The sequence below is a fragment of the Pteropus alecto genome, unplaced genomic scaffold, assembly GCF_000325575.1.
Source record: "Pteropus alecto unplaced genomic scaffold, ASM32557v1 scaffold7, whole genome shotgun sequence".
Lineage (NCBI taxonomy): Eukaryota > Metazoa > Chordata > Mammalia > Chiroptera > Pteropodidae > Pteropus > Pteropus alecto.
The window spans coordinates 59093209-59119285 of NW_006494614.1; the positions used below are offsets into that span (position 1 = coordinate 59093209).

A 26077-nucleotide genomic window follows, 5' to 3' on the forward strand; every position below is an offset into this window, starting at 1 on the left:
AAATGATCGCTTTTGTTAGACATTTAGATTGAATCCACTTGTTCACTGCTATAAACAGCAGGCAGTGAACACTCTTGAAGCTCTTTCTGCACCTCTATCATTATTTCCTTAAGATAAATTCATAGATGCTAAATAATTGGAAATCCTTTATAGATGTTGCCAATTTGACCATAGGGTGATAGAAATTTTGAATCCAACCGGCAGTGTGGGAAAAGGCACATTTTCCTGCAGTCTCACCAATACTGGGGCCCGATGCTGTAAAATGATAGCTAAAAATTTATCTCTGTTGATTTAAGATGCATTTCTTTAGTTACTAGCGGAACGCGTGATTATTTCTCAGTCATTTTTGGTTCTTTGTGAATTGCCAGCATAAGGGCTTTGCCCATTTTTAAAAATTGGGTTGTTAATTTTTCTTTCTGTTTTGTAGGATCGTTCTGTTTTAAGGATATGGTCATTGATCTTTTCCATTGATTAATATTTTTAATTGGTGCAAAAGATAGCGTGATTGCATTTTGGTTACCCTGTTCATTCTGCGTGAGAGATCAGGCCCAGACGCAGGGGCCATTTCTGGAAGGACCGGCAGGTAGTGTAGTAATGCCAGCTGCTAGCTTGGTGCGTACTTGCCAGGCCGCAGTACTGTCAAGGTGCTTTACTGATTAGTTCATTTCATTCTTTTTTTTTTTTTTTTTAACATTTTTCCCCCTCCCCTCTGGTAACCACTAGTCCATTTAGTTCACTTAATTCCTGTAACATTATTCTCTGCATTTCTGCCGATGAGGTTCACAGGGCTTCAGTACTTGTCCCAGGTCACTCAGCCAGGATTTGAGCGCAAGCAGTCTGTCTCCAGGGCCAGAACCTGACTGCAGGGTGTTGCTAGTAGCAACAGATGATCGAACAAGCATCTGTCGCTGTGAAATTCAGGTTCCGACAAGCTGTACTTGTAGGAACATGTATCAGTTAGGAATGCTGGGCACAGGTAACAGAAAATCCAATGACAATTGCTCAAACAAATAGGGATTTTTATAAAGGGACATTTAATTATTGTTATGTGTGATGTGGATGGTGACTTGGGTGTGAAGCATCTTGGATGGCGTCTATGACTATATGAGTTTTATAGATATTGGAGCACATTTTATGCTGCTTCTGGCTAAAGGCTTGTGAGAGTCGTAGGAACGTGTGAAGTCGGAGGCGTGGTTGATAGTGGAAGATGACCTAGGGCACCAGCTGATGGTGCAAGTTTGGTAGAAATGTCAGGGGCTTCTGCACTTGGTACCAGTTCTGGTGAGCATGGCAGGGACTTCCTGTGAGGCTGGAAACGATGGGAGTAGCTACACGGATTTAGAAGCATCACTATTTACCTCTGGTCAACCTAATGTGCATATTCCTCTAACCCAACAAGGTGCAAGTGGCTGAGAACCCCTCATGAGGCCAGAACTCTCATTATGCTTCTCAGTGGCTTCACTCTCCTGCTTGCTGTAGAGAAAGACAGCAAGGCTCTAAGAGCCACAGGCCAAGTGAACTTCCTGCCCCCTCCCCCCGCCCCCCGCCATCATCATTAGTGTCCTCGGGACAGTACAGACAGAGGAATGTTAAATGCAGAAAGGGGCTTGGACTTGGACCCTCCTACACTGAATGAAGCTAAGGTAGGGAGGAAATAGCTTCTCTTCCCAAGCCAAGGCTCCCCAAGAGTTGAAACTGGAAACCTCAAAACATGCACAAAATATCATTCCTTTGTGAAACTATTTAACATGACTCTGAAATACAATGAATGATCCTAGACTGGGTCATGGCTTGGGAGGATAATGGGGTATCGGTAATTATTTAGATAATAGCATTGGCTCAATAGTAAGCTGCCTGAACTTGATCTCCGTGCTCTGATTATAGAAGAGGAGATCCTTGTTCCTAGGAGATACATGCCAACGAATCAAAGAATAAAGGGTCATGATGGCTGCAACTGCTTCTAGCTCAGAGCCTGCAGAAGACGTGCTGAGAAAATGCAGGAAGAGGACATGGTTTGTCACGGGCACATGTGAAGCGATGACTCTAGGTAAGGCGCACATGCATGTGGGCATTCATTCTGTTCTTGCGGCTCCTCTGCAAGTTTGCAATTTTTTCAGATTTAATAGGTTTTAAATGTTATTTAAAATTCTAGGTGTAGCGATCACGTTTACTAAAGAATGACAGTTGCTGAGAGAACCAAGTCTAGATTCCCTGAGTCCTTCATGAATTTGCCCCAAGTGACCTTTGGTGACATTTGCCACCCAGACACCCTCAATGAGAATATGCCCCAACCGCTGGTGGTACTGTCAACAGATGGCTCAGCTGTCACCCCTCAGAGTCAGCCGCACACAAGGTCAGACCCTTCCCAGGCAGCTTGTGCTCAGTGACCCATCGACACTGGTGTATGATAGCCCGGCCATCTTGGCTCAGCCGGGGACAACTCCGAGGGCCACTCCAGCTGCAGAACTCCCAGGGGGCTGGCCAAGGCTGCATGGCACCTCGGTGTCCCCTGCCCAGACTGCTCCCCCGACACAGTGCTGATCTCAGGGCACCCCCAGAGTCAACTCCCTCCCAGAGTCAGCATCCCAGAGGTCCCAGCCTGCCACAGACATCCCAGTCCCCATCAACTCTCCTCATACACCCCCGCTTCCACCGCTACCACCATCCCTCGTCCTCCTCCCACACATCACGCACCATGGACACTTCTTTCTTTAAAGCAATTTTATCTGAAATATTTTCAACATACAGACAAAAAGAGAGAATGAGATGATAAATGTCTGCGTGCCCCTACACAGCTTTATCAAATCTTAGCCAAATGTCACATTTGCTCAAATCTCTGGTTTTCTTAAGGAATGAAAAACATCACCAACATCTCCAAACTCTTCCCTCCCCCCTCTCTTTCCTGAGATTCCCATCATCAGTTTGGTGTTTCTCCTTCATGTGTGTTTTTATACTTTTAGTACATACTTATGCATACATAAACGATACGTGGGATTGGTTTCTAGGTTTTAATTTTATGTAAATATTCTCATCTAGACCGCATCATTTCACAACTCGCTATTTTCAGCTCCACATTGTTTGTGAAAGGCAGCCATGTGGACATACGTGGTTTCAGTGCATTCAATTTGCCTTATGTTTCATATTCCATTCAATTTTAATATGCCCCATAGATTTTGTCCTTTCTCCTGTGGATAGATGTTTAAGTTCCTCTTTACAAACAGTGCTACAATTACAGTCCTCACCCACGGCTCCTTGAGCACCGGTTACAGTGTCACAGGGAAATACATTTTGGATGCGGGGGGGCATTTAGCAGGAAGCCACCATCTGAATCTCAAACAAAGCCCATGGCTTAAAGCTTGGACCTTATGAGACAGACCCCATTCTCACTCCCTTCTCCACCTGTCCCCAGCTCCTGAACAGCTACTGTAGCCGTCAGATGTTGTAATAAATAATCCGAGATGCGGAGCGCTCACAGCTCGTATTTATTTCTCACTCATCAGTGAGTGAACTAGGCTCAGCTCTGTTCTGGCTGTCACCGGGTCCCCATCTACTTCATGGGTCTTTCATTCCTGCAGGGCCAGTGGCTTTCTGGGACATGTTCTTCTCAAGGTATAAGTTGGGGGCATAAGAAGCCAAGCCAAACCTCGAAAGCACGTGTAAACACTCTGGTGCAGTGTGACATATATTACATCTGCTCATAGTCCATTGGCCAAAGCAAGACACATGGCTCAGCCCTAAGTCAGAGGATGAGAGTTGACTCCACCCACAATGACATCTTGGCAAGGGCGAGAGGGAAAGAAGAATCGTGTACAAATAATGCCATCTGCCACACATACTAACCTTCCACTTCCTGTGTTCTTCCTACCAAACACACACACACACACCCCACACCCCACACCCACACACACACCACACACACATACCACACACACACACAAACACACACACCACACACACAACCACACAAACACACGCACCCCACACACCACACGCACATACATACCACACATACACAAACGCACACACCACACACACACACACTTTCGGTCACAGCCTCTTCTCACTCTGCCTCCACAGTTACCTTCTGCCTGCTCCCCTCAGTCCTGCCGGTTGCTTCCAGGGCTGAATTAAGCCAGACGGGTGCCTGGTGCCCTGATAAATAAGGCAAATCAGAATGTCATGTGCTGGGGTTCTGCAGAGAAAGACAACCAGTAGCAGATACGTGTATATAAATATTTACCATGAGGATTTGGCTCCTGCAGTTCTGGGGCTGAGAAATCCTGTGAGTCGCATCTACCGTCTAGGGCCCAGGAGAGCCTGCAGTGTAATTCAGTCTGAGTCCAAAGGTCTAAGAGCCAGGGGAGCCGATGGTGTAAAACTCCCAGAATGAGGGCAGGAGCTGAGATGGGGAAGGTTCCTCTTTCCTCCGACTTCCGTTCTAGTCAGGGCTTCAAGGCTTAGATGCCATCAACCACTGGTCAAGGTGACCTACTTTACTGAGGCCACAGATTCAAATGCTGATCTCATCTAGAAACACCCTCACAGACACACCTGGAAATAATGTTGAATCTGGCTACCCTAAGTCCAGTCCAGTTGACCCAAAATAAGTCATCACATATTCTTCTCACCTGATGATATGGAACAAGGGTTCTTTACTAAGGATCTGAATGGAGTTGGTCTTCAACAGGAAGTGGAACATGAGCTATGAATTCCACTCCTAATTGTCAAGGTGCCATGGGCTTCCAGTGCACAGAGCTATGACAGGTGTGCGATAGCTCATACGTCTCCCCATTTTGCTTGTTAATGAGTAAGAGACTAGGTGGCCAGCACACATGCAGTGACTATTTGTTTAATTAAACAATAAGAGAATAGTACAGAAATCAATACTTAATTCCATTCTCAAAAGCCAGAGACTCGAATTCTGTATATGTCATTCATGCTTTGGATTAACATGCTCCTGAACCGTAAGCCAAGGAGCCATCTTTCAACATCCTCAGGCCTCTTCATTTAGTCCTGGCTGGGAAGAATGGGAGCCATTAGCTGCATTATTCGGGGTTAGGAAATCGATGACAGGCCAATCACTGATAGACACATACTGCTAAGCAGACTGGAAACATTACACGAGGGCTTTAGGAAAACGATGGCTGTGTTCTTTAGAGCCATGGCCATACAATTTTAGCTTTCAATTTCCTAAAAAATATTCACCAAGATTTACGGGGCTTTTGAAATATCTAATTGGGATTGGTAACAAGACCCTTGCTTTCACTCCTTGGAATGTTTTAAGCATTCATCAAATTTAGATGAAAAGGAAAGAAGAAATAAAATTGCTCTCAATCTCAGAAATTATAGGGAAGGAAACTCAGAGTAAATTGAAGGCCGACCTTATAATATATATAAATTGTTTCCTTTAATCCTCACTTAGCGTTATCTCTACCTAACAGGTGTTGGAACTGAGGTTCGGAAAGGTGCACTAACTTAACCCATGTCACTCGGCTAAACAGTGGTGGGACTGAGATTCGAAAGCACAGCTGAATAGGGAGGCCACTCCCCTTCCACTGGGCTTTGTCCCACATTCTCTCAAAGCCCTGATATTTTCGTGGTGTCAATAAGATGCTCATGGAGTAGGAGGAGCAACGATAATGGGGAAGGTTGGGGGACTCGGTAACAGTAATAGTATGATTTGCAGGTCGGGAATAACTGACTCTGCGGCGAGACAATCTCCTCCCTGCATCTGGACCCAATACTTTTTTAATATAGCCAACATAGCATTTACTTTATGGCCCCCACATGCCATTGCTGTCCTGGAGGTACCCAAACCTAGGGATTCTTCATACGACTTCTCTTAACCTAGGCCTCCTTTGTCCTATATTTGTAGGGATTTGGAGGCAGATAAGACCAATTTTTAGCATTCACCCTCATTTGATTTATTCTGGTTATTTTCCAATCACCCTTTCAACTTAAGATTTTTCAGATTTTTGTCATTCAGTGTAAGAGCTCTCTCTTTCTGTTCTCATCTCCAAATCTGATAAGTATGTCTTCTATTTCATCTGAGATAGGCAGACAGATGAGTATACACATGAAAATGAACTATCAGGAACATCTCCTATACAACGCAGCAACACTGTCAAGTGGTGCAAAGTCTTGCCAAAGTTTTTAACTCCTTCTCCCAGCATGTTCTGACTAGTGGTGGTGCCAAGCTCCTATCCATCTAAATATCAAAGACCTTCCCTATAGCCTATATTATAATCCTGGACAGGAAGCCCCACAAAGGTAGGGACCATGTCAGGTTTTGCTCACCCCTGAGTCCCTAACACCCAGACTATGCAGGTACACACACAAATGTTGACCGAATGAAGGGATGAAGGAATGATGCTTTACTGTGACTCCTCGATCTCCACCTGTGCTCTGCATCCCAGCAGGTTAGTCTCTTCAGATGTAGCTAATTCCGTTGGGTTTCTAGAATGGTGGCTCTCGAATGGGGGAGTTGTCACCCCCAGAGAGGTGCTCTGAAAGTTTGTCGGGTATTTTCTGGTTGTCTCAATGCCTGTTATGGGCATCAGCCTTCAAAGGGATGCTAGAAGTCCCGCAATGCATGGACCAGTCAGTCAAGAAAAGGTTCTCCCTGTCTTTGAGACCTTCTGTTATTTCAATGGATGTTTCTATTGACATCTAAACACATTCTCATGTAGATGAGTACTAAGGTAAGCAATAAAGATAAACCGGAGGCCTTCAGGGAATTTTCAGTCTGGTAAGGAACTGAGTGTGTAACAAGAGTGCATAGGAGGAACTCTGACCTCTCCCCGTGGAAAGGAAGTGATGCTAGAATAAGGAAGGATGTGTAGGAGTTAACCAGGTGAAGGGGAAAAGACAGAGTGAACCAAGCAGAGGAAGCAGCATGTGTAAAGGCCCTGTGGCAAGTGGGACAAGCTATTTACGTGACTCGTATTGCTGTCTCGCGTTGCTAATTTGTTTTCATATCTGACTCTCATATTGAATTGAAAGTTTCTTGAAGGCCAAGACCATGTCTTGCCCATCATTTCTGTCCAAGCACTTTGAACTGAAGCTCAGTACACACACCCCAAAATGTTATTTTTGTTGATTTGAAGTCAGTAGATACTATAAAGACCAGCACATACTTTGGGGATGGTTCGTGGGTCCCCTTCCATAACCTCTTGCTAGTCTGATGAATCATTTCCTTTCTTTGGCCTCAATTTCCTCTTTCAGAAAATACAGGAAGGCCTTTCTTACAATGGCAAACAGATCATCATTGCCTGGAGTTACCTGAAACATGCAAATCTGTGCCCTGATTAAGAGCAGACGCAACTTTTAATGACACGGATTTTAATACGAATTAGAACTCAACATCAGATACAGCACTCTATTTTGAAATGGAAATGACCATTTGAGATGTAGAGACAAGAAGAGGGATTATAACCAACTGCTAAGGGCCACTCTGCTGGTCGTTAGCTCGGGCTTTGGAGAAGAGGGTCTTCATCTTCTGCTTCTTATTGGACTTAAGGGCTTTTTCAGACTCAGAAAGAATGGCAGAGGGACTAGGAAAAGGTCTTGGGGATTCTTTGTATGACCTCACAAGCTTTCAAATGTTCATCAGGACCCAACCAGAAAGAGCATGCTTTTCTGGAGATCTCTGCATTAATTACCATCATTGGAGAGACATTATCTATATTTACATAATAGCTTCCCAGGTTTTGCTGCTTCTGAGTCAAGCTAACAAATTTGTAGCTATTAAGGAACACAAATTACTCTAGTATGTTTTAAGTTCTGCAAATGGAAAACTCTCTGTAGAGAGGTGGCTGGAACCCAGAGCAATTAGTGTCTAATAATTTGTTAACATTAGAGATGTACAAAGATACGGGTTTAAATGTCTGCCTTAACATCTTAAGTGAAAAAAGGCGTTTGAAGAAACCATAATCAGGTTAGGCATATAAATATAAGCATAATTTTACAAAATGTAAAACGCGCCTGTTATATCATCAAAGGGGACAACTAACGCTGCATCCTTCTTTTTACCATTTTATTGCCCTGTCTTAGACACTAATGATCAGCTAATTATAGTTTAAGTGTGGAGGGATGGGGAAGAAGAGGCCGTCTAGATTGGGGTCAAGGGTTGAAAGACACTAAGTTGGGAATACGCCTGGGGAAGGCTGATCATCAGACCATCCTACCCCACTTTGAGCACCTGTCCTAGTGATGTCATCACACCCCGAGGTCTGGGCTCTTGCAAGCTCTTAGACATAATTTTATCAAAGCATTGTGAGAACTCATGCTCACTGGGTTCAGAGAGGCTGGTGTGGTGATGGATAACAATTTACTGCTTTCTGTCCAGAACCTTTCTTTTCTTCTAGAAAGAGCAGTGGTTCTCAGATCTGAGCATGCGTCAGAATCACGTGGGGGCTTTGTTAAACCAGATTCTAATTCAGTGTCTCTGAGGCAGCTTTCAAATTGCCATAGATGCTGCCACTGCTGCTCAGAGGACCACACTTTTGAGGACCAGTGATATGGGGGATGGCTTCCTTGTGACCTAAGGCTTTCCTGCAGATTATTCTCCAATCTGAATAAAAGAAGACACTCTTCCCTTACTCTTAGAAAAATGTGAGTCTGGTTGCTGGGAGCAGTATGGTCTCTTCCTGTAAGAGGCGGTGGGACTGTGAAGTGTAAAGAGTAAGAGTTTAGGATAAGGTTGTCAGATAAAATTCAGGAAGCACAACTAAATTTGAATTTCAGATAAAAAGTGAATAATTTTTAGGATAAGTATGTTCTAAATACTGCATGAGATAGTCTTATCCTTAAAAAAAAAATCATTCATTGTTTATCTGAAATTCAAATTCAGTTATACAGCCTATATCTGGCAACCTGAACTTGGGAGCAAGGCAGACCTGGGTTTGCCTCTCAGCTCTGTCACTGACCACGTGACGTTGGCAGTGTCTGCATCTGACTTCTGCGGGATGTATTTCCAGGCTCCCGTGCAAGCTGGTCTGGGCAGCGGAGGGCAGCAGGAAGGGAAAAGCCAGTGTTTCTGGACTCATCTCCGGCAGCAGCGGCCTTTCCTCCAGGGTCCCAGCTTCTGCCTCCCATGGATCCAGAGGTACCAAGGCGCATGTCCTGATTTATACACCCTAGATCAGTTTGTCCAAGAATCGCTATAATCAACGCCATACACCACACGCTTGTTGGGCGTAGCTTCTTTCACTCGGCATACTATTTTTGAGATTCATCCATGTTGTGTTTATCAGTTCATTCCTTTTCCACCCCCAGCTTCATTGAGATACAATTGACATAATACTGTATAAGTTTAAGGTACACAAAGTGTTGATTTGATACACTTACATATTGCAAAATGATTACCACCTGTAGTGTTAGCTAACACCTGCATCATGTCCCATAATTACCATTTCTTTTTCCTGGTGAGAACATTTAAGATGTACTCTCTCAGTAGCTTTCAAGTATAGAATACAGTGTTTTTAACTATAATCACTATTCTGTACATTAGATCCTCAGAATTTATATCTCGCAGGTAGAAATTTGTAATCTTTGAATAACGTCTCTCCTCTTCTTCCCAGCCCCTGGTAACCACCATTCTAGTCTCTCTTTCTGGGAGTTTAATTTTTTTAATTCCACATGTAAGTGAGATCATTCAATGTTTATCTTTCTCTGTCTGACTTACTTCGCTTAGCTTAATGCCTTCAAAGTCCATCCATGTTGTCACAAATGGCAGGATTTCCTTCTTTCTCTTGGCTGAATAATATTCCATTGTATAGAACATATATACCATTGATGGAAACTTAGGGGTTTTTTTATAGCTTGGCTATTGTGAATAATGCTGCAGTGAACATAGGAGTGCAGATATCTCTTCGAGATCCTGTTTTCATTTCCTTTGGATATATACCCAGAAGTGGGATGGCTGGATCGTATGGTAATTCTATGTTTAATTTTTTGAGGAACCTCCATACTGTTTTCCATAGGGGCCACACCAGTTTACAATCCCAGCAACAGTGCACCACAGATCCCTTTTCTCCACATCCTCCTTAACGCTTGTTAGCTCTTATTTTTTTAGTAAGAGCTATTCTAACAGGTGTTAGGCGGTATCTCATTGCAGTTTTGATTTGCATTTCCCTGATGTTTAGTGATGTTGAGCATCTTTTCATGTGCTCGTTGGCCATTCATATGTCGTCTTTGGAAAAACGTCTTTTCAGTTCCTCTGCCCATTTTTTAATTGGATTGTTTGTTTAGTAGTTTATTCCTTTCAATTGCTGAGTACTACTCCATTGTCTGAATATAGTACTTTAAAAATTTTATTACACTGGACATTTGGGTTCTTTCCAGTTTGGGACAATTATGATAAAGTTATGGAGAACATTTGCCTACGTGTCTTTGTGTAAACACATGTTTTCATTTCTCTTGAGTAAAATTCTAGGGATGGAATTGTTTGGTTGTAGAGTAGGAGAATGTTTAGTTTGAAAAGAAATTTCCAGACCTTTTTCTAAAGAATTTTGTCATGAAGCTATATTACGAGCATTGAATTTCTGTTAGGGTGAAACGGGTCCTCAGATTATGAGGCTACAAATCATAATCTCTGAGATTCTTTCAAGTGTCATTTCTGTGCTGCTTTTGTAATGCCTTGTCATTGTTTTCGAACACAAAATCCTCGAGGTAGTTAGGTGCACAGAAGGTTGCTGAGTTGGCAAATCCTCCCTTTTCCCAAAACATCTGCAAAGATCAGAAATAAAAGGCAAGCACTCTCACCACAGGCTTATGGGTTTTTTGGCTTTTTTTTTCAGCTTTACTGCAGTATAATTGACAAATAGAAATTGTATATATCTAAGGTGTATGACTTGATGTTTTGATTTACATATGTGCTGTGAAATGATCATCACAGTTAAGCTAATTAACATATCACATCACCTCGCATAGTTACCATTTTCTTTCTTTCTGTGTCTGTGATGAGAACACAAGATCTATCCGCTTAGCAAATTTCAAATATACAGCACGTTATTGTTAACTATTAATACACTTAATTAACATAGTGGGAGGTGGACAGGGTCCTGGCGAACTCCTGTTTGATGCCATCAGCTCGAGCTTAGCATGGACTATGAGAAGGGCCTTTTCATTCAGGCCACATAGAAGCCTGTGGATAAGAGGTGACCCATAAGAAAGCCTTGGATGACACAGTTACTCTGCCCTGTGCCTTTACTGGAGACAATTATAAACAGGAAAACCACCTTGAAAGTATAATGGTTCCTCATATTTCTTAAGTTAGAAAATGACATAAACAACCCAAATAGCCACAAACAAACAAAAAAAGGAGCTTTTTTTTTTTTTTTTTGGCTCACATCATGGAGGGGAGGCAAGGCTGAAGAAGGAACTCAAACTACACTATCAGGCCTCCTGTGTTTTTAGACACACTGTCTTCCCTGGTTGTCCAGGCTTACATCCTTGAGTCTAGCAACCTCAATGGAAAGGGAGCTTCTCTTTTCTAATATGCCAACAAAATCCTAGAATCAAGTTTCATTGGTCTGGCCTGGGTCACGTGCCCATCTGTGAGCCAATCGGGGCCAAGAGGATGGAATAGGCTGATTGGCTGGACCTGAGTCATACGCCCACCTCTGGATCACACGAACTGGTGTCAGTTGCACAAACACTCCACTGCTGAGAGTAAAAGGAGATGATTACACCAAATCAAATCAAAATGCTGATGGTGGGAAGGAGGAGTGGACACTGACTCAGGAAGTCTGCTCCTTTCTCAGCCTACCGATATTATACCCAGTAGCTGTTAGCTAATCAGAGTCAAAGCCATCGTGATTAACCAGACCTTGAGAAACTAAAGGTCCAGGATGCGCAGACAAACCTGCACATTGTTTTCAGTAATATATAAAAAACCAAACAATAGTCTAGTGCTTTATAAAATTTCGTTGAATATAATTATAAATATACAGAAGTCTCTTTTGAGATTTCTTAGTAAAAGGCAGAAGAGACACATGCCATTGGGGAAATACTTATTCTTCTTGCTGCAGTAGGAAAGGGTAAAATAAAGAAAAATGCAAGAAGTAAAATCCATTTCTTTGTCAGCATTGCCAGTGGAAAAGACATAGAAAACACTGAAGATTTGAACAAACTAGAATTAGAAGAAAGGATGTTGTGTGGGAAGTTTTCTATACAACTGGATGACAGCACAGATTTTTTTTAAAAAAAATGTGCGGATAATGGCATTTGCTAGATTTTTTTTCAATAAAGAAATATACAAAAGGCCACTTTTTGTGAGCCATTAAATGAAAAATGTACCAGGGGATACATATTCTCAATAATATGTTACTCCTTTTAAAAGAATATTTTATGGAAAAGCTAAGTATATAACTAGCGAAGAAATGGAAGAGAGCTCAGGCCTGTGTGCGTGTGCGCATGTGCGCGTGTGCATGTGTGTGTGTGTCTAAGAATTTAATATACAGTAAAAGTAGCACCACAAATTAGTGGGGAAAGGATAGATCGCTTAATAGTGTAAGAAAAACTCACTAAGACAAGAACCCCACATAACACTTTACATAAAAGTGGCCTCCAATGAATTAAAGGGTTAAAAGTGAGAGATGAAACTATAAAGCTAATAGGAAAAATTTAGGAAAATATCTTTGGAACCAGGACAGAGGAAGAAATTCTCAAAACACATTTCAAAGTGTCAACCATAAGGCAAAATCAGTGAATTTCACTACATCAAAATTAAGGCTTTTTCAAAAATTAAGGCTTTTTCAAAATAAAGGCTTTTTCAAAAATAAAATTGATAAAAGGAGACAGAATGGGAGAAAACATTTACAATGGCTAAAATGGACAAAGGCTTAATATCTAGCACAGCACTTTCACTGGAAATACAATGCGAGCCACTTGTGCAATCTTAAATTTTCTAGTAGCCACATTTAAAAACATAAAAATAAATAATAAAGTTAATTTCATGATATATTTTATTTAACCTGATATATCCAGAATATTACTATTTCAACATTCAATCAATATTAAAAAAAAATTATTAACGAGAATTTTGCTTTCTCTTTTTCATGCTGAGCCTTCAAAATTCTAAAATATATTTTACATTATTTAGCACATCTCAGTTTGGACCAGCCACATTTCAATAGCCATACTTGGTTAGAAGCCACCATATTACCAACTATTTACAGACGTCCTGCAAATCAAAAGCAGGAACAAGAGAATAAACCCAATAGGAAAATGGACTAAGACATCAATAAGCAACTTATAAAAGAGGAAACTCAAAAAGCTCACAAGCGTGTGTAAAAATGCTCAAATTCGTTACTGATCATGGAAATTAAAACAATGAGATAGCATTTTATGCCTATTAGACTGACAACAGTTAGAAAGCTGAATGATGTCAAGTGTTGGCAAGGATGTGGGTACATGGGCTCCTCATGTCCTGTGGGCAGAAGTGAATGGCATAGCTCTTCTGGAGAGGAGAAAACCGTCACTTAATTATTAGCAGCACATGCCCAGCAGCCTAGCAGTGCTACTCTTGGGTCTCTATTTCAAAGAAGGACTCACACAGCTTTATAAAGGGGCAGGTACAAGGATGTCTAATGTATTATTTTTATGGTGGTAAGGAGTCATAGGCAAACTAGTTGTCCATCTTGAGAGAGAGATTAAAAATACGGGGTTGCATACCATGGCAAGGGTTTAGAAGGAACAGTTTAGGTGCACACCCAGCAGTGTGAATGAATTTAAAAACAGAGGCTCAGCAGAAAAAGCAATGAGATATAATACCACTTACATCGAAGATACATCACACAAAACAATAATATATATTTTTCAAGGGCATGTACCCCTGAACCCCATGTTACCTACAGGAGAAGCGTTTCTTGGTGGATTAGAGAAGTGGAAATGACATATGGGGATACAAGGGAGGAATTTTTTTATGAGAGATCTTGGGCGGACCAGTGATGATGGTGTGTTACACACTGAGGGATATGTTTAACCCAGCATCTCTACCCAAGGTCAAAAAGAAAAGGGAGCAAGGAAAGAAAAGAAATCGGTTAAGTAAGAAGTATGCCATGCACCAGTGCCACTTGATGCAGTTACCCGATGAAATCCAGGACTCATCAAGACATGGCAAGAAACATCTCAGACGTACTGGGTACCTCGAGACAGAGGCACTAGAAGAGTTGAACTTAAAGACTTTACACTTTTTTAAAACAAAATGACAAATGTTTAAATTTCCTGACATTTTCTGTAATGATAGGTGGCTCCGAAGAATGTATAACACAGCAAATAATTTCAAAAGAATGGATGTTCAGTCTGTCATGTACAGATTCCATTCTTAATACAAATGAGAAAGGCTGCTTTTCTAAAACAAATTCCTATGGAGAAAGCATTTTGGGGAAGATTTTCATTATGTCACTCTTTTCTCAAAAACACAAACACTTAAATGTATCATCTATTAAAGTGCTCATAGCTGTGTGCCTAAAATCTTGAAAATAAATCGTTCTAACTACAAATCTTTCAAAAAGTTTTAGTGGATTTTGAACCCACTTGTTTAAAATATTTTTTAAAAGTACCTTTCAATTAGTTTTCAATAACAACATCAAGATTGGGAAACATGGACATTTACTAGCCAGACGTCAACAAAAATTTTTGTATAATTGGCAGTTGGGATCGAAAAATAAGCATCGTTATCTACTTTCACGTAGGGCCACGAATCTTTGTGCAGAATATTTTTCAGTTATGATAGTCTTTCAAACCATGTATTAAAATCTAGTGAACCTTAGAATCAGGTCCTTAAATTGTGGTATCAAAAGTGTTAGAGTTTAAAGTGTATTGAAGCATGTTCAATTCTTCTCTCTGATTAAAAATATTAATATTTTAATGCAAATGATTTTAATGATAACCGAAAGTTTTTATACCGTTCATGCATTTAAACTTAAAAATGCATCTTGAAATATTTCTTATGTCCTCTTTATTTTCTCCTTTTTGATTTCTATGTTTTTGTGTGCTATGTAATATACATGATGTATCTATGCAAGACAAATGTCTTTTGCTGATGGATATGTATGATCAAAAATGTTAGGTGACTGTGTCAGTTTCCTATGGCCGCTGTAGCAAATTGCCATAACTTTAGTGGCTTAAAACAACACAGTTATCATTTTATAGTTCTGGAAGCCAGAAGCCCAGTGTATTTCACTGGGCTAAAATCAAGGTGTCATCGGGGCTCGGTTCCTTCCAGAGGCTCCAGGGGAGAATCACTTCCTTCCTTTTTCCAGCTTCTAGAGGTGCTTGCATCCTTTGGCTCCTGACCCTGCTTCCATCATCATCTCTCCTTCTCTGACTCCGAACCTCTTCCCTCCCTTTTACAAGGACCCTGTGATGACACTGGGCCCATCCAGATAACCCAGGATCATCTCCCCATCTCAGGATCCTTAGTTTAACCACATCTGCAAAGTCCCCTTTTCCAAGTAAGGAAACATTCACAGGTTCTGGGGATAAATGTGTGGTCATCTTTAGAGGCCACCATACTACCTGCCAAAAAGACCTTGGGCAGAAACTATAAGACTGACCCAAGGAAGAGAGAAATTGTGATGGTCAGGGTCAGATTGGGTGTGAAAACTCCCCAGCTGGGCAGTGCCCTGAGCTTACTTTCTGGGATATGTTTTGAGAAGGACTGGACCTCATTTTCAGATAATGCACATAGTATTTCTTTTGTCACATTTCTGTCCTTTTGGCTAAAAGTAATAAACTTCTTGTTTTGGTAACAGGAAGTTAAGATGATTATTTCTTTTGCTTTCTACTGAGTCAACTAGACCATGTTCAGATCTTGATTCAGACACTTCCTCACTCCTTGAATGACCTGGGCAATTTTTCTAGCCCCCCTAATCCTGAGCTACCCTTCTTTAAAACTGAGAAACTAATTTAGACTTTGTAGAGTATCTGGGAGGGCTAAGGGCTACAATGTAGAAATTGCTTGCACAGAGCGGCTGCTGACGATATGTCAGTTTCTCTCCCTCTTCCAGTTAGAATTTCCATACGTGCAATCTTCATGCAGGATATAGCCTCACCGGTGAAGAAGCAGAAACAGAGCAAATTGAGTCCAAGAGGAAATGCTACTTTGCAACGATTTCTCATTTCAACTAGAGATTAAGAAACATACAGCTTCACCCATAGCTTCTTCAAAACACTGCCAGGCATGACAATGAAAGTCAACCAACTTAGAAGAAAACACACATTTGACATGGCAACGGGTGTCAAAAAATATTTCCTTAAAAACAAAGATTTTACTAATTTAACAACATTGTGCTGTGACAATTTCCCGAATTCTCGGAATGTAAACAAAATCAGCCAGTATTTGTCCTACAAAGTGCTTTGATTCTCCTCTGAGAGCTCTAAGAGGGTGGGTGGTAGAGAAATCCTTTCACAGGTGGACATCCTTTCAAAGAAAACATCTTCATTTTCTTGCTTGGAAAAGGGGCTCGTCAAATCTCATTTTCCTGCCAGAGACTTTTTCTTATGTGCAGTAACATCTCCCTCTTCTGGAACTTGGAGATTTTGCTACAATATTTATTAAGAATACATAAAAATTGAATTTGGGATGCATTTTACATCCAAACAGTGGTTCTTAAACTTTCACGTAAGAATCTTCCGAGGTGGTGTTTTTTCTTTTAAATGGAGATTTTTATACCCTGTGCCCATCTCCTAAGATTTAAAATAAGTAAGTCTAAAGTGGGGCCCAGATCTACATTTAAAGCCCCCTCAACCCTCATCCCCACCTGTCCCAGTGAGCCTGGTACACGTGGACGCCCCAGGAGAATTTCACTGAATTCTAAATGAAGCCGGCTGGGTCGTGGGGAAATAAAGGTGTGGGCATCAAAGTTCTCCCTCTAAGAAGATTAAACAGGAAAAGGGGGCAGATTTTCAAGCTCAACAAATCTTTATCTTTTTTTTTCCGATTTATTGAGGTGTAATTGGTATATTGAGAAACCATACATAATTAATGCATACAATTTGATGAGTTTGGACATACACTTACACCAGTGAAACCATCACCACAATCAAGGTAATAAACATATTCATCACCTCAAACGTTTGTTTATGTCCCTTTGGTTTTTGTGTTTGTTTGCTTGTTTTTGGTTTGGTTGAATTTTTTGCTTTTTTGTGGTAAGAACACTTAACATGAGATCTACCCTTTTAACAAATTTTTAAATGCACAATACACTTATTAACTATAGGCAATATGAGCTCTAGAACTTACTTGTCTTGCATAACTGAAACTAGGCCAACTTCCCATTTCCTCCTCCCCGCAGGCCTTGGTAAACTTCAGTTTCTTATTTGCTTCTGTGAGTTTGATTATTTTAAATACTTCGTAAAAACACGAGGTATCTGTCCTTCTCTGTCTGGTTTGTGTAACTTAGCATAATGACCTCCAGGCACACTCAAGTTGTCACAAATGGCAGGGATGCCTTCCCTTTTAAAGTTGAATAATATTCCATTGTACGTATATAGTACATTTTCTTTATCCATTTATCCGATGGATATTTGAGTAATTTCCATACCTTGGCTATTGTGAATAATGCTGCAGTGAACATATGAGGGAAAATATTTCTTTGAAATTCTAATTTCAGTTCTTTTGGAAATATGCCCAGAAGTGAGGTTGGTAAATCATATGGTAGTTCCATTTTTAATTTTTTTGAGGAAGTTTCCACACTGTTTTCCATAATGACCACATTCCCACCAACAGTGAAAATGAGTTCCAGTTCCTCTGCCTACTCACCAACACTTGTTATCTCTTTTTGATAACAGCCATTCTAATTGATGTGAGCTGGTATCTCATCGTGGTTTTGATTTGAATTTCCCTGCCGATTAGTGATGTTGACCAACTTTTCATTTATCTGTTGGTCATTAGTATGTCTCCTTTGGAGAACTGTCTATTCAAATCCTTCGACCCTTTTTTAATCAGGTTATTTAGGGCCTTTGCTATTTAGTGTAGGAGTTTCTTATATATTTTGAATATTAACTCTTCATCAGATATGTGGTTTGCAAATATTTTCTCTCATTCCATAGGCTGACTTTTCACTGTTATTTCTTTGCTATACAGAAGCTTTTTAGTTCGCTGTAGTACCACTTGTCTATTTTTGCTTTTGTTGCCTGTACTTTTGGTATCATAGCCAAGAAATCACTGCCAAGACCAATGTCAAGAAGCTTTTCCCTTATGTTTTCTTCTAGGAGATTACAGTTTCAGGTCTTAATGTTCAAGTCTTTAATCTATTTTCAGTTGATTTTTATGTATGAATATCTTCTCGAAGGCAGATAGAAAAAAAGGGAAGGAAGAGAGATGGAAAATCATAACAGGAATAATCATAATAATTGTATTAGTTCCCTTTGGCTGCTGTAACAAATTGAATGGTTTAAAACAACAGAAATTGATTGCCATGCAGTCCTGGAAGTCATAAAGCACAGGGAGTATTTGGGGAGCTGAAAGTGCTAGGGTCACAGGGGGAAGAAGAGGCTGGACCATACAGGGTTTGGTGAAGAGCCACTATTTTTTCCAGGTCAGGGGCTCCAGCTGTCAGAGGGATGGTCAGTATTGCCTCAGTCAGTACAGCCTCTGTGGAAACACCAAACACCCGAACTCTGACCCCTTCTTCTCATCTTCCCAAAAGTTTTTCACAATTCATGTGAGAGTAATGTGACGATTACCATGTGGGTAACTTCAAAGCCAGTGTTTTTGTGAGGCTACAGTGCACGGATATTAAGTGTACAATTCTGTGGGGTTTACAGAGATAGACATCTGTGTAATCCACTCAGAAAAAAGTACAGAACTTTCCCAACACCCAGAAGATGCCCTTCCCAGTGAGTGCACGCACTCCTTCACAGGTGTAACCACTGTTCTGACTTTTGTTGCTGTAGATTAGTTTTCCCTGACCTTTCATTTGATATAAATGGAAGATACAATATACAGTCATTGTTTCTAGTTTTCTCTACTCATTATGTTTATGAGATTCCTCCATACTGTCATGTGTATCAATTAACTCGTTCTTTTTTTCAATGCCGAGTAGTATTCCATTGTATGAATATACCACAATTTCTTCAGCATTCTCCTGTTGGTGTGGACATTCAGGCTGTTTACAGTTTGTGCTATTATAACATATATATGTCTAATTTTAAAATTTCTAATTAAAAAAAATCAAATTTCTAGTTAAAAAATTTTAAGTCACCTGCAAACAGCCATATTTTAACTTTTAAGACTAACAAGTTATTTGAGACATAACTCACAACTGCTCCAAACCCAAAATGCTTTTGCCTCAAACCACTCCTGAAAAATCTGTTTGGGGTGACAGGGGGTGTTGACAAGCTTTGAGCAGGAGAGTGAGTTAGTAGTTTAGAATTTCAGAACAATACCTCTGGTGGCCAAACACCACCATTTATGTGACTGTACTGTTGCCTTTTTTTTAAGACAGCCCGGTGCTTGGCAGTTGAAAACACAGAGGGCGTAATCAAGAAAAGAGAATGCCCACTATCGTTTGTTTGCTTGGTTTGCTTTTTACTCCTGCCATTTCTCATTCCATTTGGGAAAAGCCTTCCACTCAAGGAGCAGATCTGTTTCTCTTTGCCCCGTATCTGTCAGAAATGATAGCAATTCAGGTGACTAATGTCCTGTCCCATGGGGACAGCCGTTTCCCTCCATCTCCAAAGCCAGGCTCTGAGGAGAACACAGGGCAGAGAGCTCTCGCTCCCTGCAGCCTGTGCAAATGACTTGGGAATCCTCCACCTGTCGCTGCTTCCAGGGAAGAAAAGACATGCAGGACAATGTTGGTTTAACTAAAGAAATCCAACTTAGAAGGGTAGGCAAGGAGTTGGCTTAGGCTCAGAGGGTGACAGAATATGTAATGGGAAATTTTGGAGGATGTCACTAAGGTCATTTCTACAGCCCCTCCCACTGCCTTCAGAAGGAACTGCCAGAGCTCAGCTCCTCTGGCCGTCGCTGGTTGGGTCAGAGCTACACTACTTCAGAATCCGGAAACGGTTCAGAGATGTTTCTCAGCCTCTGCTGGTCCCTCTCTCTCAGGACATGTGAACTGGGAGATATGAGAAGACCAAGTGCTGCTGTTCACCCAACAGATACCAGGGCCAGGTACAGCTGCAGCCCCTGCGGTAGGGTGGAGAGCAAGGCACGTGGGGTCCCTGCCTTCGTGGGACTTACAGCTTAGTGGGGAGGAAGGAAACACAAATTAAAAAATAAGTCAATAAAATAATGTTATATTTGTGATAGATGCGATGGTGAAAATAAAAGGCTTTGACCGAAGAAAGAAGGACCCAGCAAGTGGTAAGGGTAAGGGATGGTTTGAGCAAGGATCAACCACTCTCTCGAGGTCACGATGTGGCGGAGCCAGCCAGCTGAAGAACGAGGCGAACACATGTTCCAGGCAGCGAGAACAGTGTGTGCAGGTGCCCAGAGGTGGTAAAGAGCCTGGCACACTAGAGGGACTGAGAGATGCCAAGTGTGACTGGGACCTCAGAGCAGCAGGCGTGGCAGGGGATGAGATGGTGCAACTAGACAGGGGTTGGGACACGGAGAGTCATGTGGGCCATTGCGTGGAGTGGAATTTATATTTTGAATGCAGTGTGTAACTCTCAGCTAGTGATAAGCGGGGGAAGGATTATGTGCCTCATGGAGAGCTGGGAGAACCAAGCCATGTTTATGGCTCAGTTCAAGGTGCCTCTGAGAGGGTGTGGTTAGGGAATGGTCATAGCTCTTTTATTATTTCGATGTCATCTATGGTTATTCAGGTTTTCTACTTCTTCTTGAGTAAATTTTTTTTTTTTACTTTGCATAAGATACGTAAGAGATATACAGAGAAGTGAACCTATCATGATGAGTTTTTAGTAAATGAACACACCCCTGTAACCAGCATCCAGATCAAGAAACTCCCCACGCATCTTATCTCCCACCCCTGAGTAACCCCCAACCTGACTTCTAACAGCAGAGGTTGATTTTGACAATTTTAAATAATGGAATCGCACAGCATGAACTCTTTTGTGTCTGGCTTCTTTCACTTTATACTATATGTAGATTCATCCATATTGTTGCATGAGGTCAAGATTGCTCATTCTCACTGCTGTGGATGTCCACCGTATGATATTCCACGTTTTATTTATCCATTCTACTGTTGATGGTGGACAGACTCTAAGGTGGCACCTGTGATGCCCACCTCCTGGTAATCATGCCTCTGTGTAGTCCCTTCTGTGATAGTGGGCAGGGTGTGTGATGATTCCAGCCAGCAGAATGCAGCAAGGGTGTGGAATTTACTTTCATGATTATGTTACATATGATTACATCCTCTATCTTGCCAGTAGACTTTCTCCCTTGCTGGCTTTGAGGAGACCCATGTGGCAAGGAACTGAGGACAGCCTCCAGCTGACATCCAGCAAGAAACTGGGGCCCTGAGTGTTACAGCCACAGAGGTCTAAATTCTGCCAAGAGCCGCACCAGCTGGGAAATGGACCCTTCCCTAGGCGAGCCTCGGAATGCACCCGCTGCCCAGCAGACTTCTGGGTTGCAGCTTTTTGAGATTCTGAAACAAAGTCCATGCCCAAGGTCCTGAATCTCAGAAACTAAGATTAAAAATGTGTGTTGTTTTAAGCCACTAATTTTGTGACAATTTTTTATGCAGCAATAAAAATAAATAAATAAATAAAATTAAAAACTGATATAATGGACATTTGAGTCATTTCCAGTTCTGAGTTTTACGTCTTTTGGTGAACTTCATGTCTTTTGGTGAACACGTGTAAGCATTTCTGTTTGGTATCTACCTGGGAGGGAACGGCTGGGCCATGTGGAGTGCATATATTCAGCTTTAGTAGATCTGCCAACAGCTTTACCAACCAAGTTATATTTACCTTGGTAAAGACGGGATTCAAACCCAGGTATCCCAGCTCAAAAATCTTTGCGTCCTCAGTGATTATATTTACTTCGTAGGCTATATAATAAGTGCCCTTACAACAAGAAAACAGATGCTTCTTAATCATTTTAAATTAGCAAAGCTTCCATGCGTAAAGTAGTTTAAGGCAATAAAACGCTCTCGTATACATCTCTCATTGAATTCCCACAACAGTCCATTAAGAGAGGGGCTCTTATTGTTATCCCACTCACAGATGAGAAAACTGAGCCCAGCAAAGACGAGGGTTTTCCCTGAGGCCAGGCAACCCACGAGCGTCAGGCCACAGGTTAGTTCTCCCTACTCCTGGGCCCATGCCTCTTTCTTTTTCCTTTCTCTTCTTTTTTCTTTCTTTTTTTCTCTTCCTTTTTAAAGATATCATAGCCTGTGTCAGGATTTGGGGTGAGCCAAGGAGATGCAAGGACTTTTCTTTCCTTCCTAACAATTGTGTATATCTTTATAGCTATGTAGACATTGGTCAGGAGCCAAAACCTTGTGAAAATTGTTTCTGCTTATTTGACATTGGTGGTTTCATAATTTTGAGGTTCATAGCTCATAATTTTAATCCCAGGTCTCAGAAGCACCTTCTGTTTCTCCAATCAACAAATATTTGGAGGGTATTTTAGAATGGATCCTCATCAGAATTTAATTATAAAGTGATTTCAATCGCTACGCATTTGTTTCTAGGCAGCTCAGAACTAGTCCCTATTTATAAACTTGTTGAATGTACAAAGCAGTAACAAATATCTATTGAACACCTATTATGTGCCAAGCTCTCAAGCAGCAAAGATGCTTTAGTATTATGAAGATGACAGTCCCCAGACTCACATACCTCTGTCCACAGGGTAGCTGAACCACTTAACTATTGCTGAGTAACAAGTCAGCCCAAAACTCTGTGACTTGAAACAACCAACAACAATTTGCCACTCACATTCTCAGTGGGTCAGAAATTTGGGCAGTTCTGGCTTAGGGTCTCTCATGTGGTTTCAGTCGAGTGATGGCTAGAACTGCAACAGCAGGAGATTGGAATAAGGGGTGGCTGACTAGGCATCTGTCTATCCCTCTGCCCCTCTGTCTCTCTCTCTGTCTCTCTCGCTCTCTCTCGCCGCTCCCTCCCTCTCCCCCACCTCCTCTTTTGTATAGTCTCAGGGCCTTTCCATGTGGGCTAGTAATTTGGGCTTCCTCACAACATGGTGGCCTCGGGGGTGTTGACTTACTTACATGACAGCTGGAGGCTTCAAGAGCAAATAGTCCCATGAAAATGTGGAAACTGCCTCACTTTTTATGCCCCAGCCTCAGAAGTCATACAGCGAGTGATGCTTCCACCACATTCTGTTGGTTATAAGACAGCAATAGGCTGTGTCAGATGAGTCCCTGGGAAGCAGATACTGAGGCAGAGTTAGGAGCACAAGAGGTTTATTGGGGGTAATGCTGAGAGAGAACAGGGGGAGGAAGCAGGATGGGGCGGGAAAAGCCTTCAGACCACAGTGGGGCTCTGACACCTTTGAAGGGGAAGGAGAGGGTGCGGGAGGGGTCAGGGAGAGCCTCAGATGGCAGTGCAGATTGGACAGTCATGGCCAACTCAACCTCACGTTCTGGGGCAATGATTGTGTGGTAGAGGATACCCATGTTGGACAGAAATGGCCAGGCCTTGTACTCCTGCCCTGCTGGGTTATTCGGGGGAGGGAGGGAGGAGCTGCCCAGGAAGGGCGTGGCCTTGGCTTGAGAGCTGAGGTGCATGCTGCAGATGATAACAGTTGCAGGCAGCTGCTAACTGCAAGTTCTTTTTTGAAAGGAGATCCGAGCAACAGACTCGCTGGCTGCTACACAAGCCCATTCAGATTCAAGAAAAAGAGAATTAGGCTTTGCCCCTTGACAGAGTATCATTATGATTCTACAAACATGGGAGAGAAGAATCATTTTTGCAGCTGTGTTCAGGACATACAGCCCACTGCAGCCCACGAAGCATATCACACACATAGGAAAGTGGTATGATGTAGGGGTGAACATCTTATGCCTTGAAATCTGCCCAAAATGGGCTCGAATCTTGGCACTTCGTAGACTAACTCTGTGACCTTGGGCAAATTACATAACCTGTCTGAGCCTCAGTTTTCTCATCTATAAAGTGGGGGGATAATAAAGCGCCTCTTTCGTGGGTTTATCTGAGAATTGAGTGAGATCAAACACATGAAAGGCTTAGCACTTTTCCCAGCATGTAGTCAGTGCTCAGAAGATAACAAATATCATCATTAGTATTACCGAGTGGCAAGAAAATCCTAACAGCCTCAGGCCACTTAGTCTAAGGAGTCAGCAAAGTCCTTATGTGTCGCAGAAGCCCCCAGGAACATGATGGAAATGCCATAAAAAGTGAATTTATCCTCAACAAAGTGTTTCACAATAACTTGGGTCTCGGTGAGAGCACCGAGTTATCAGGAAGAGATTGAATTACGTTTAATATAGTTATCACGGCAGAAAACGTGAGCTGTTTCCCAACACCAGAAGTGATGACTTGGGCACTTCGCACTCTCTGGAAGCCGAAGTACACTTTATTCGTCTTTGTCACCTCAGGGCCCAGAGCTGGCACAGAGTAGACGCTCTCCAAATGTTCATGGCATTGAATCACATCTAATAAAGGATAAAACGTAGCTTTCTGGAGGAGGCACAAATTGTGAAGCTAGATAAATATAGATTCTTTTTTTCCATCCAAAATGGAAATGGGGAAAATATGGCTTATTCTTATTATTAAAAGTCACACATGCTCGCTGTAATAAAAACCAGGCAACTCAAAAATATGTCTAAAAGGTAGCTTGTTAAAAAAAGAAATACCATCACCCAGAAATAATTACTATTAACATTTTGGTGAGCTTTTTTCCAGAATGCTTTTTTAAAAAAAAAATAAAAACAATCATGATATAATAGTGTTTTGGACCTGAATATTTTTCCCATGGTAATGAATACTCACCCGATGAGCGAGGGCTGCCGTATGCTCCCATAGGGAATTACAGCTGGGAAACAGGAACAGAGAGGGGACTCTGAGAAGCCGCGCTTCTCTCTCCCTTTGCACGCCCACCACTGTGTAAGCCATACAAGGCTTTTGCAGGACTGGCTGAAGCTCCAGTTGCCCACCCTCTGTCCTTGAAAATGCCTGGTCCTCTGGTCCCAGGCCCACCCCTGTACCGCTCAGCCCTTCCCTCTGGGTTCTTGTCAGCATCTGGTTCTCGCAGGTTATCTTCTTGCCTCTCCACGACCACCAGCATCACAGGCTCTAGTCCCCTCCTCAGCTGAAGGGTAGGTTCAGCTGGGCTCCTCCTGCCGCTGTCTCAGGCAAGCAGAAGGACTAACACTCTCTGAGACACTTGAGCACTGTGCCAAGTACTTTGCACACAGTATCCCAATCAGTTTCCACAACTGCTATATGAAAGGGTGCTGTCACCGCTGCACCCATTTTACCAATGAGGAAATTGAGGCTGGAGAGGTCGTAGCTTGCCTACTGTAACAGTAAGCAAGTGATGGCTTTAGGATTTGAAAACCGGAACTAAGACTCATTGCCCCTCTCTTTTAACCACTTAATTACCATCCTGCATTGTAGAACCAGGTAGGGGCAAGAAATGGAAATACATTTATTGAGTACTTTTTCATACTTTTCCTCCTGTCATGAGATTCCAGCTCTTTAATGTAGGGTCGTGTTGTTTCATTTCCGGTGAGGAAACAAAAGCTCAGAGAGGTTATGTAACTTGCCTGGAGTCTCCTAGTCATTAAGCCACAGAACCATCATCTCGACCCTCACCTGCCTGATGCAGAAGCTTGCTTGCTCTACAGTGACACAAGCCTGCTCCTCTCAACACAGCTGCCCCCGCGGTTATGCCCCATCACATATCTAGAAGGGCCCCGGTATTCCCAGAAAGAAACTGACCTTTGGAGTAGCCAATCACAAGCGTGACAGTGTGTTATGTGGATTCTGGAGTCAGATAGCCTGTGCAACTTTAAGCAGTTATTTAACTTTTCTGTGCCTCAGTTTGCCTTACCAATAAAAATGCAAAACAAAATAGTACCTACCTCCCAGAACTGTTGTAAGGGTTAAATGAATGAGTTGATGTAAAATGCATAGGACAACGTCTGGCACCTAGCATGTTCAATATCAA

General features: G+C 42.0%; 1 long non-coding RNA gene across 1 annotated transcript in view; it reads left to right on the forward strand.

The window, feature by feature from the left end:
• The window catches only part of LOC112474567, a 28683-nt gene extending 7059 nt beyond the window's left edge, over positions 1–21624 (forward strand). The window contains exons 2-3 of the long non-coding RNA XR_003044406.1: positions 1885–2047; positions 21355–21624. This is a non-coding gene — a long non-coding RNA (uncharacterized LOC112474567). The remainder of the gene's footprint in view (positions 1–1884; positions 2048–21354) is intronic.
• The last annotated feature ends 4453 nt before the right edge of the window (positions 21625–26077 follow it).